This window comes from Budorcas taxicolor, chromosome 7 (genome assembly GCF_023091745.1).
Source record: "Budorcas taxicolor isolate Tak-1 chromosome 7, Takin1.1, whole genome shotgun sequence".
In the NCBI taxonomy this organism is placed as follows: Eukaryota; Metazoa; Chordata; class Mammalia; order Artiodactyla; family Bovidae; genus Budorcas; species Budorcas taxicolor.
This window is the reverse complement of record NC_068916.1, coordinates 86,155,594-86,169,304: the sequence shown is the minus strand read 5'-3', so window position 1 is coordinate 86,169,304 and position 13,711 is coordinate 86,155,594. Positions and strand designations below refer to the sequence as shown.

Below are 13,711 nucleotides of genomic sequence, written 5' to 3'. Positions count from 1 at the left end.
AATGGCATAAAATTTAGACCTTTTAAGTGGATTTACTATAATTTTTTCTGCTTCCATTCATGTTGACTATAACCCACTTAGAAAGTTAAGGTCAATACTGACATTTTGTCATTGTTTTTCAATAGTTTTTGGTGCTCTAGGTATGAATTTTCAATATCAGATAGCAATTCTGGTCTTTGTTATCATGGCATCTGGTTCCATCACTTCACGGGAAATAGATGAGGAAACAGCGGAAACAGTGTCAGACTTTATTTTTTTGGACTCCAAAATCACTGCAGATGGTGACTGCAGCCATGAAATTAAAAGATGCTTACTCCTTGGAAGAAAAGTTATGACCAACCTAGACAGCATATTCAAAAGCAGAGACATTACTTTGCCAACAAACGTCCATCTAGTCCAGGCTATGGTTTTTCCATGTATGGATGTGAGAGTTGGACTGTGAAGTAAGCTGAGTGCTGAAGAATTGATGCTTTTGAACTGCAGTGTTGGAGAAGACTCTTGAGAGTCCCTTGGACTGCAAGGAGATCCAACCAGTCCATTCTGAAGGAGATCAGCCCTGGGATTTCTTTGGAAGGACCGATGCTAAAGCTGAAGCTCCAGTACTTTGGCCACCTCATGTGAAGAGCTGACTCATTGGAAAAGACTTTGATGCTGGGAGGGATTGGGGGCAGGAGGAGAAGGGGACGACTGAGGATGAGATGGCTGGATGGCATTACTGACTCGATGGATGTGAGTCTGAGTGAACTCCGGGAGTTGGTGATGGACAGGGTGGCCTGGCGTGCTGCGATTCATGGGGTTGCAAAGAGTTGGACACAACTGAGCGACTGAACTGAACTGAACTGATCACGTGTTTATCAGATATTTTATTTCTGAGATACACAGCTATTGTTAACTGCAAAACAATTCTTTTAAGTGTCAACCTTCAATCATTTAGCCATTTCCTTTCTATTTTTTCCCCTGGCAGCTGTTCTATTGATTGTCTAGAATTTGTCCCTCCTGTGTTTAGCATTATAACAGGAAGTGCAAAATAAAAAGATGATATATAACAAAAGATGGTAAAATAGTAAGAACCTAACAAGTGATGTGCTCCAAAAAACTGAGAAGTATGTATCATGTAAACTCACAGATAGGCTCACACACATTTGGAATGTACATGCACACACTTACTAATCAATATTGTCCTTAATGACATAATTCAGAAAAATATCAAATACGTTAAAAGCATACCACGTACTTGTTACTTTGCTAGCTTCTGAAATACAGTTTCAGGAAATACACATATTATGATTATCAAAATTTTTCAGTTGAGGAAGCAGAAGCTCAGGGAAGTCAAATAGCCCATCAAGGTCCCACAACCAGTGAGTTGCAGAGATGAGGTTGAAATTGAGTTTTGCCCTGATTTCAAAAAGCCTTTGTCCTCTTTTCCTTTTATTTCCTTTTTTTTCCTGAAATATTTCAGACATATAAAAACTGTAAAGAGAAAATGAAAAACTAAGTACCTATTACCTAACTTAAGAAATAGAAAATCATAAATACCGTTGAATTGTTAGTTATATTTACCAATCCATTATCCCTCCTGTCTCTTTTTCTCCTGAGTTCTGAATCTGTGTTTTCTTTCCCATTTGTATCTTAATAAGTTTAATACAAAAATATATGTCTCAAAAATTATTTAGTGTTTTTGGACAGGTTTTAAAATTTCATATACTGTTTAAAAAATTTAAAAATTTCACTCAATAGTATTTTTACTATTTTAGAGTATTCCTTGGTTTGAATACAGCACTATTTTTTGATCTGTCTTTTTTTGATAGATGCTAGGTTGTTTTCAACTTATAGCAACTGTTTTTAATTTTTGACAAGTTGATAAGTATAAAACGCTGTCATTGCTTTTTAACTGGCATTTTCCTGATTAGCATTGAGTGGAATTTTTCATATTCTCATTGCTAATTCATATTTACTATGAATTTCCAGTTCAAGTATTTTGCCTCTTTGTTATATTGAGTTGTTCATTCTTTTCTCATTAATTTGAGGATGAATACAAACTATTATCTCTGTAGATATCTTATTCAGTTTTAAAATAAATTTTATCTTGTCTTTTGATGTAGGGACATTTTTCACGTTTAAGAGAACACTTTCTTTCTTTAGCTGACACTGTCTGTTCTTATCTTTTCCCCATAGCCCAGTTTTCTATTGTGGCTTTTGATTTACCCTGAAAAGCACTGGAGAGAGAGAAAGATGTATCCAACTGAATGTAGAGTTCCAGAGAATAGCAAGGAGAGATAAGCCTTCTTAAGTAAACAATGTGAAGAAATAGAGGAAAATAACAGAATGGGAAAAAGACTGAGATCTCTTCAATAAAATTGGAGATATCAAGGGAACATTTCATGCAAAAATGGGCACAATCAAGGACAGAAATGGCAAGGACCTAACAGAAGCAGAAGATAGTAAGAAGAGGTGGCAAGAATATACAAAACTATGCAAAAAAGATCTTCCTGACTTAGATAACCATGATGGTGTGGTCACTTACCTAGTGTGAGACATCCTGGAGTGTGGAATCAAGTGGGCCTTAGGAAACATTAGTAAGAACAAAGCTATTGGAGGTGATGGAATTCCAGTTGAGCTATTTCAAATCCTAAAAGATGATGCTGTTTAAAGTGTTGCACTCAATATACCAGCATATTTGAAAAACTCAGCAGTGGCCACAGGACTGGAAAAGGTCAGTTTTCATTCCAGTCTCAAAGAAGAGCAATGCCAAAGAATGTTCAAATTACTGCATAATTGTATTCATCTCACATGCTAGCAGAGTAATGCTCAAAATTCTCCAAGTGAGGCTTCAATTGTACATGAACTGAAAACTTCCAGATTTTCAAATTGGATTTAAAAAATGCAGAGAAACCACAGATCAAATTGCCAACATCTGTTGGGTCATAGAAAAATCAAGAGAGTTCCAGAAAAACATCTATTTCTGCTTTATTGACTATGCCAAAGACTTTGACCATGTGCATCACAACTAACTGTGGAAAATTCTTCAAGAGATGGGAATACCAGCCCACCTGATCTGCTTCCTGAGAAATCTGTGTGCAGGTCAAGAAGCAACTGTTAGAACCAGACATGAAAAAATGGACTGGTTCCAACTTGGGAAAGGAATACATCAATCTGTGTATTGTCACCCTGCTTATTTAACTTACATGCAGAGTACATCATGTGAACTGTTGGGCTGGATGAAGCACAAGCTGGAATCAAGATTGCCAGGAGAAATATCAATAACCTCAGACATGCAGATGAAACCACTCTTATGGCAGAAAGCGAAGAACTAAAGAGCCTCTTGATGAAAGTGAAGGAAGAGAGTAAAAAATTGGCTTAAAACTCAACATTCAGAAAAGTAAGATCATGGCATCTGGTTCCATCACTTCATGGCAAATAGATTGGGAAACTATGGAAACAGTGACAGACTTAATTTTCTTGGGCTCCAAAATCACTGCAGATGGTGATTGCAGCCATGAAATTAAAAGACACTTGCTCCTTGGAAGAAAATCTATGACCAGCCTGAGAAAGTGAGAAAGTGAAGTTGCTCAGTCATGTATGACTCTTTGTGACCCCATGGATTGTAGCCTACCAGGCTCCTCCACCCATGGAATTTTCCAGGCAAGAGTACTGGAGTCAGTTGTCATTTCCTTCTCCAGGGTATCTTCCTGACCCAGGGATTGAACCTGGGTCTCCTGCATTGCAGGCAGACACTTTACCATCTGAGCCAGCAGGAAAGCCCTCAGTTCAGTTCAGTGGCTCAGTTATGTCTGACTCTTTGCCACCCCATGAATCGCAGCAAGCCAGGCCTCCCTGTCCATCACCAACTCCCAGAGTTCACTCAGACTCACGTCCATCGAGTCAGTAATGCCATCCAGCCATCTCATCCTCGGTCGTCCCCTTCTCCTGCCCCAGTCCCTCCCAGCATCTGAGTCTTTTCCAGTGAGTCAACTCTTCACATGAGGTGGCCAAAGTACTGGAGCTTCAGTTTTAGCATCTTTCCTTCCAAAGAAATCCCAGGGCTGATCTCCTTCAGAATGGACTGGTTGGATCTCCTTGCAGTCCAAGGGACTCTCAAGAGTGTTCTCCAACACCGCAGCTCTAAAGCATCAGTTCTTCGGCACTCAGCCTTCTTCACAGTGCAACTCTCACATCCATCCATGACCACTGGAAAAACCATAGCCTCGACTAGATGGACCTTAGTCGGCAAAGTAATGTCTCTGCTTTTGAATATGCTATCTAGGTTGGTCATAAGTTTTCTTCCAAGGAATAAGCATCTTTTAACTTCATGGCTGCAGTCACCATCTGCAGTGATTTTGGAGCCCGCCAAAATAAAGTCTGGCACTGTTTTCACTGTTTCCCCATCTATTTCCCATGAAGTGATAGGACCGGATGCCATGATCTTCGTTTTCTGACTGTTGAGCTTTAAGCCAACTTTTTCACTCTCCTCTTTCACTTTCATCAAGAGGCAATTTAGTTCCTCTTCAATTTCTGCCATAAGGGTGGTGTCATCTGCATATCTGAGATTATTGATATTTCTCCTGTCAATCTTGATTCCAGCTTGTGTTTCTTCCAGTCCAGCGTTTCTCATGATGTACTCTGCATAGAAGTTAAATAAACAGGGTGACAATATACAGCCTTGACGTACTCCTTTTCCTATTTGGAACCAGTCTGTTGTTCCATGTCCAGTTCTAACTGTTGCTTCCTGACCTGCATACAGATTTCTCAAGAGGCAGGTCAGGTGGTCTGGTATTCCCATCTCTTGAAGAATTTTCCACAGTTTATTGTGATCCACACAGTCAAAGCCTTTGGCATAGTCAATAAAGCAGAAATAGATGTTTTTCTGGATCTCTCTTGCTTTTTCCATGATCCAGCAGATGTTGGCAATTTGATCTCTGGTTCCTCTGCCTTTTCTAAAACCAACTTGAACATCAGGAAGTTCACGGTTCATGTATTGTTGAAGCCTGGCTTGGAGAATTTTGAGCATTACTTTACTAGCATGTGAGATAAGTGCAATTGTGTGGTAGTTTGAGCATTCTTTGGCATTGCCTTTCTTTGGGATTGGAATGAAAACTGATCTTTTCCAGTCCTGTGGCCACTGCTGAGTTTTCCAAATTTGCTGGCATATTGAGTGCAGCACTTTCACAGCATCATCTTTCAGGATATGAAATAGCTCCACTGGAATGCCATCACCTCCACTAGCTTTGTTCATAGTGATGCTTTCTAAGGCCCACTTGACTTCACATTCTAGGATATCTGACTCCCTAGATGCATATTAAAAAGCAGAGACATTAGTTTGCTGACTAAGGTCCACCTAGTCAAAGCTTTAGTTTTTCTAGTAGTCATTTATAGAGTTGGACCTTAAACAAAGCCTAGTGCCAAAAGAATTGATTCTTTTGAACTGTGTTGTTGGAGAAGACTCTTCGGAGTCCCTTGGACTGCAAGGAGACCAAATCAGTCAATCCTAAAGGAAGTCAGTCCTGAATGTTCATTGGAAGGACTGATGCTGAAGCTGAAGCTCCAATACTTTGGCCACCTGATGCGAAGAATGGACTCGTTGGAAAAACTCCCAATGCTGAGGGCAGCAGGAGAAGGGGACAACAGAGGATGAGATGGTTTGATGGCATCACCAACTCAATGGACATGAGTTTGAGCAAGCTCCTGGAGTTAGTGATGGACAGGGAGGCCTGGCCTGCTTCAGTTCATGGGGTCACAAAGAGTTGGACACAACTTAGTGACTGAAGATGCTACTGGATTTTTCCATGCATGTGAGTCTAATTTTCTCCTTTCCATTCTGTTCCACTCGAGTATCTTATTCATGTGCCATTACTATACTGTATTAATGATCAAGGCTTCACAATGTAATTTAATACATGGTTTGGTTATTTGCTCCTCACAACCCTTGTTTGTAAAACTTTTTCGGGCCATTCTTTTTAATTTTTCTGTGTGAACTTTAGTATCAGTTCAGCCATTTCTTTAAACAAATCCTTTTGGCATTTTTTGAGATTTGGTTGAATTTGTGAATTATAACTTAGGAAGACTTAATATCTTTGTGATGCTGTGTTTTTCCATTTAAAAACATTTCATTCATTCAAATCAGCTTTTGGATTTATTTTAGGATTACTTAACGTTTTGCACATAAATTATGCATTTTTAAAAAGTTATGCCCAGTTTACTTTAGGAAGAACTATTTATTCCTAGTTGTTTAATATTTTTGTTGCTATTTTTTCTTTCTTTAAAAAGTGTGTACTTATTTATTTGGCTGTGCTGGGTCTTAGTTGCCGCACGTGGGATCTAGTTCCCTGACCAGAGATGGAACTCAGGCCTCCTGCACTGGGAAAGTGGAGTTCTAGCCACTGACCCGCCAGAGAAGTCCCTTTGCTGCTATTGTAAACTGAGTCTTCTCTTCTATTTTTCCTTCTGCCAGGTTACTGTTTCTAGATATGCAGACTACTGATATCTGTATATTAATCTGATACCCTCTACCTGATTGATTCTCTACTTTATAGTTTATTTATTGATTCTCTTATTATTTATAGCTTATTTATTGATTCTCTTATTATTGATAGTTTATTTATTGATTCTCTTATTATTGATAATTTATTGATTCTCCTATTATTTATAGCTTATTTATTGATTCTCTTATTATTTATAGTTTATAGTAAAGTCTTTCAGGGTTTTCAGGCGTGCAATATGTCAACCACAGATAGTGATAGTTTTGCTTTCTCCTTCTAAATTTTTAAACATGTCTTTTATACACCTTTTTTCTTTTGGCCACATTGACTAGTACTTCAAATATAATGGTAAAAATGGAAAAAATATAATGGTAAAAATGGTAAAGATAGCTGTGCTCACAATGAGCATTCTTGCTCTTTTCCTAAGTGCAAATAATTGCAATGTTTTACTTTCACTATGATACTAATACTAATATATAAAAATGGATACCTGTGTATATATGCACATATATTCACATATGCATATATACATATATACCCACATACATGCATATATGTAAATACTTATATATGGGCATAAATATATATTATATATCATACATAAACATTATATATGTATTATCTGTATGTATATGCTGATATATGTGTATATACATTATATCTATTAACATTTTGTGGAAATATCTGTCTGAATGATTTTAATAAGAATTGGTGTTAAATTTTTCAAAAGTTTTCTTTTACATCAATGGAAATGATCACATGATACTTCTCTTTAACTCTTATAATGTAATTGATTTTTAAATTGATTTTCCAATATTCAGCCATCTTTGAATTTTTAGAATCTGTCTAAGTGCTGATACATTATTTTTTTAAACGTGGTGTTGGATTTTAACTGTGTCCATGGGATTCTCCAGACAACAATACTGGATTGGGTAGCCATTCCCCTTCCCAGGGGATCTTCCCAATCCAGGGATCGAATCCAGGTCTCCCCCACTTACAGGCAGCTGCTTTACCATCTGAGCCACCAGGGAAGCCCTATTTAACTGCTAAACTTTACTTAAAATTTATGCATTGATATTTATGTGTGATGGGCTTCCCAGGTGGCATAGTGGTAAAGAATCTGCCTGCCAATGCCAGAGACACAGGAGACGTGGGTTCGACCCCTGGGTCAGGGAGATCCCTGGAGCAGGAAAGGGCAACCCTCTCCAATTTTCTTGACTGGAGAATTCCACGGGCAGAGGAGTCCAGCGGGCTACAGTCCCTGTCTCAAAGAGCTGGACGCAACTGAGTACACATGCATGCACACACACGCGTGTCCTAGACCAATAATCTAGGACAATATTACCTATCTATTTACCTAATTGTCTACTTTTCATTTTTTGTGGGGTTGGTTTTCCTGGACTTTGTAGCAAATTTGAATTTAAATTCCAAACCAGGATAAGGGCATATCAAGTGTCAGTTTTATGCACAGGTATAATTTTAATTTCCTACATTATGCAGGCCAGGACCTGGTTTCATATTTTCACATGTGTTTTAAGATCCAAGCCTTGTGATTACCGGGCTAATTCAATGTGTAAAGGCCTGTTTGCCAAAAACGTGGCTTCTGGCCTGCTCAGATCAAGAGATCCAAGAGAGAAACAGCAACCACGATGGAAGCTGTCCTTTATAATCTAATCAGAAATGACATATCGTTACTTCTGCCATATTCTATTGGTCATAGAGACCAACTCTGGTATAATATGGGAGGGAATTAACATGGGTATTAATTATAGGAGGTGGAGATCATTGGGAGCCATTTTAGATGCTGGCTACAAGTGTGCATATCCACTTTTAAAATGTATTAGTCCTGCTATATACTGATGGTCCATGACAACAATTTATTCTCAGCACTTAAGACAGTGTCTGACACATAATAGGCTCTGAGTAATTTTAAATAATTGATTAACTGATTTTATATGATTACAAATAGATATATCATAGTGTAGAAAGAGTGATTTAAAAAGTTTTCCAGGGAGGATTCATAGAAAAAGGATATCTTGGCTTCTATAATTTAGTAAAAAGAAGTTAAAAACCCCTAACTATTAATACTATGTTTTTGTGACTCCTAGACAATATTTCAAAAATTTTTATCACTTAACAAGGGAGGGTCAAGGGAAAGGTCATTTAAAGCTGTATTCCAGATAATAAATGCACAGAAAATATCAGAATAAAATAACTAATTATAGGCAACCATTGTCACTAAGTGCTACACCATCAAGTAAAATTTTGACAGGGAATCTCATAATGGAAGAATCAAGATAATACTACTTTAACCTTCTGATTTATCTAAGCTTCACTAAAGTTTGTCAACCAGTCATTTTGTGCCCTGTTTTATAGTATAACAGGAAACAATTCAGAATACTTGCCCGTAAAAATGAACTTGAATCTCTGTATATAACAGTGAGATTATAGAAAATATTAAGGGGAAGATATCTCAAGAAACTGGACTTCCCTGGTGGCTCAGAGGTTAAAGCATCTGCCTCCAACGCGGGAGACCCGGGTTCAATCCCTGGGTCGGGAAGATCCCCTGGAGAAGGAAATGGCAACCCACTCCAGTATTCTTGCCTGGAAAATCCCATGGACTGAGGAGCCTGGTGGGCTGCAGTCCACAGGGTCACAAAGAGTCGGACACGACTGAGTGACTTTACTTACATACTTACCTCAAGAAACTAATAGACCAAATCCAGAATGTGGGACATGCTAGGGGACAAAGTTTTCCCAACAAGTGAATACCATGGGGAAAAGGAAAGATTTAACAGGAAAAAAATCAAGTGTAATGTATGGATCATGTTGGGATTCCAACAGAAATAAATCAAATGTGAACTCACATTGCTTAACTAATCAGAGCAATTTGAATGCAAACAGAATAAATGGTACAAAAGAATTAGCATTAATTTGATAATGATCTGGTGATTTTTAAAAATTTCAAAAATAAAGCCTTATCAGTTAGAGACACACTAAGGAATTCATAGGTGAATAATATGAACTCTTATGTCTAAGAATTGTTTTCAACTACTTAAAAGAAATAAAATATGGTAGGAAAATTGAAGGACCAAGATTGGCTAAATACTAAAAATTGTTAGAGCTGAGTGATAATAGAGATTCACTCTAATATTTTTTCTACTGTTGTATATCTTTCTATAACTTCAAAAACCCTCTGCTTTCATGGAGCTTACATTTTAGTGGAATATAGAGATAATAAAAGTAAACAAAAAAGTGTACAGTATTTTAAATTGCAGTAAGTGCTATGGAGAAACAGTAAATCAAACACAGAGGATTCAAAAATGTAAGATGCAGATGTATAATTTTTTAATGAATTAATTTTAACCGGAGGCTAATTACTTTATAATATTATGGTTTTTTTTTTTTTGTGCCATAAGTGATGTATAATTTTTAATAGAGTGGCTAAGAAAGTTCTCAGAGAGGATAAGTGAGTTGATACCTGAAGGAAGTGAGATAGCCATCTATCCAGATATCTGCACAAAGAACATTCCAGGCAGAGTAAAGAGCAAGTGCAAAGGCCCTGAGGCAGGTGTTTGAGTTGCTCAAGGAACCAGGTGTGATAGGAACAATGTGAGTGATGGGTTGAGTAGGAGGCGATGAGGTCAGAGGGGAAAAAAAGAGTGGAGGGGCGATACAGATCATGTAGTTCTGCCTAAGTCACAGTGAAGTAAGATTTTAAATTTCTGCTTACGAGGTAAAATGGATACTACCAGTAGATGTGATATGTTTCTCTTGTAGCTCTAAGTAGCTACAACATGCTCGTGTGTGCATGCTCAGTTGTGTCCGACTCTGCAACCCCATGAACTGTAGCCTGCCAGGCTCCTCTGTCCATGGAATTTTCCAGGCAAGAACACTGGAGTGGGTTGCCATTTCCTTTTCCAGGGGATCTTCCCGACCCAGAGATAGAACTTGCATTCCCTGTATTGTGTCCCCTTCCCTGAGCCACCAGAGAAGCCCCATTTCAGAATAGTCAGGGCTCTTTTGGAAAATAGACAGGTATTTGGGGCTGGGCTTCCATGTACGAGTAGCTCACTATTCCATTTAAATCATGTTACTGAAAGTTATCACCCCCTTACATTCCATGCACAACATTTACACGTAAATTCTAACTGCTCTATTTTCAAGTCATATGAGTCTGTTTAAATGCTTCAGTTTATGACTTACAAACCTTAACTAATTTAGAGAATGGTCTGCTGATCATAAACATATTACAAAGGGGCCAAGTAGGGTCCAAAACAGGAAATTTTCAGGGATATACTATAACATGTGTGTTAGTCACTCAGTCATGTCCGACTGTTAGTGACCCATGGACTATAGCCCGCCAGGCTTCTCTGTCCATGGAATTCCCCAGGCAAGAATACTGGAGTGGGTTGTCATTCCCTTCTCCAGGGAATATTCCTGGTCCAGGGATCAAACCCAAGTTTCCCACATTGCGGGCAGGTTCTTTACCATCTGAGATACTAGGGAAGCCCATACTATAATATAGGATGCTATAAAATGTTTTTTTTAGGCTTTGTGTTTTTCCCAGTTTTAGCAATATCACAGAAATATCTCTGAGATCATAAATTCAGTTACTTATATTACTATGGTTATTATTTGCTTATTCACCATGCCCTGGTGGCTCAGATGGTAAAGAATCAGCCTGCAATGCAGGAGACCTGGGTTCGATCCTTGGGTTGGGAAGATCCCCTGGAGAAGGGAATCTCCTCTGGAGATTTCCAATGACAGAGGAGCCTGACAGACTCCTCCAGTCCATGGGGTCACAAAAAGTCAGACACAACTGAGCGACTTTCACTTTCATGCCAATACTCAATGATTTGGGCCATGATTATGTGACAGACCATTCCAAAATTTCCTGAGCTGCTCTCTGGGGTGAGAAGCAGCGTAGTACTTTTGGCCGGGACTAGAATTCTGGGATTCAGGTCAGGTATGAGAGTGAAAAAACAACTACAGGGCATGTTGGAAAGAAGAACCAAAAATAGCATTCTTGAAGAAAGTTTCAAGAACTAAAGTTCAATTCCACATTAGGAGCTGGAGAATAAAACATGGTCAAAAGTAAGAGGTCTGCCAGTTTCCTTGCTCCTTTTCAACACGGTACTAGAAGTTCCAGCTAATAAGATAAAAAGAAAAAAAGGTTGGGGGAAAGACATACAGATTGTGAAGAAAGGTAAGCATCTTTCTTTGCAGGTACATGATTTTCTATGTATAGAAAACTCAAAAAAAGTGACCAAAAAACTGAAACTAATAAGAGATTATTGTAAAGTTGCAGAATACAAAATTCATATATAGAATTTCACTGCTTTTCTATATGCTAGCAATGAACAACTGGAATTTGAAATTAAAAACTTAAAACCATTTATATAAGCCCCCCAATGAGATACTCAAGTATAAATCTAACAAATAACGCACAAGATCTATATGAGAAAACTCAAAATCTCTGATGAACAAAATTGAAGAAGAACTGAAAAAATGGAGAGATATTCCATTCTCATGGAAAGGTGGACTAGATTTTGTGAAGATACTAATTCTTCCCATCATCTATGGATTCAATGAGATTCAAATCAAAATCCAAGCAAGTTATATCTACGGATATAAACAAATTCTAAAGTTTGTGTGGAGAGGCAAAAGACCCAGAATACCTAGAATATTCTACACAATACTGAAGGAGAGGAGGTAAGTTGGAGGACTGACACTACTGACACGGTAATCAAAACAGTGTGATATTGGTGAAAGAACAGACAAACATCAATAGAACAGAATAGAGAGCTCAGAAAGAAGCCCATATAAATTTAGTCAACTGACCTTAGACAAATGAGCAAAGGCAATATAATGGAGAAAATAAAGTTTTTGAACAAACAATGATAGACTATTTCTTCTGTGTATTCTTGCCACCTCTTCTTAATATCTTCTGCTTCTGTTAGGTCCATACCATTTCTGTCCTTTATTGTGCCCATCTTTGCATGAAATGTTCCCTTGGTATCTCTTAATTTTTTTGAAGAGGACTCTACTAGTACTACTACTACTAAGTCACTTCAGTTGTGTCCGACTCTGTGTGACCCCATAGACGGCAGCCCTCCAGGCTCCCCTGTCCCTGGGATTCTCCAGGCAAGAATACTGGAGTGGGTTGCCATTTCCTTCTCCAATCCATGAAAGTGAAAAGTGAAAATGAAGTTGCTCAGTCGTGTCCAACCCTCAGTGACCCCATGGACTGCAGCCTTCCAGGCTCCTCCATCCATGGGGTTTTCCAGGCAAGAGTACTGGAGTGGGGTGCCATTGCCTTCTCCAAAGAGGACTCTAGTCTTTCCTATTCTATTGTTGTCCTCTATTTCTTTGCATTGACTGCTGAGGAAGGCTTTCTTATCTCTCCCTGCTTTTCTTTGGAACTTTGCATTCAGATGGATATATCTTTTCCTTTTCTCCTCTGCCTTTCACTTCTCTTCTTTTCTCAGCTATTTGTAAGGCCTCCTCAGACAACCATTTTGCCTTTTTGCATTTCTTACACAAATATTATATGCAATGTTCTTATGCAATATCTTCTGCTATGTTATAGCAGCTTTATTCATAATTGCCAAAATTGGGAAGCACTCAAGATGTCCTTCAGTAGGTGCTTGAATAAATAAACTATGGTACATCCAAACAACAGAATATTATTCAGTACTAAAAAGAATTAACTAGTAAGCCATGAAAAGACATGTGGAATCTTAAATACCTGGTACTGAGTGAAAGAAGCTACCGTGAAAAGGCTACATATTTCATGATTCCAATTATATGACATTCTTCATTCCAAACTATGAAGTCAAAAAACATCAGTGGTTGCAGGGCAGTGGGAGTGGGGAGGGATGAGCAGACAGAGCAAAGAGGAATTTTAGGACAGTGACACTATTCTGTATGATAGTGTAACGGTGGCTATATGGCATTATACATATGTCTAAGCCCATAGAATGCTTCCCTAGTGAGTCAGACAGTAAAGAATCTGCCTGCAATCCAGGAGTCCAGGGTTCGATCCCTGGGTTGGGAAGATCCCCTAGGGAAGGGAATGGCAACCCACTCTAGTATTCTTGCCTGGAGAATTTCCTGGACACAAGAGCCTGGCAAACTACAGCACATGGGATTGCAAAGAGTCAGATACGACTGAACTACTAACTCTTTCACTTTTGAGCCCATAGAATATGTAACACCAAGAGTAAACTGTA

At 38.4% G+C, this 13,711-nt stretch overlaps 1 non-coding gene across 1 annotated transcript; it reads right to left on the bottom strand.

Annotated features, from left to right (window-relative positions):
- Nucleotides 1-3,685: 3,685 nt before the first annotated feature.
- Nucleotides 3,686-3,758, bottom strand: TRNAC-GCA (transfer RNA cysteine (anticodon GCA)). Its single transcript has one exon. It is a non-coding gene; the product is annotated as a tRNA-Cys (tRNA).
- Nucleotides 3,759-13,711: the final 9,953 nt, after the last annotated feature.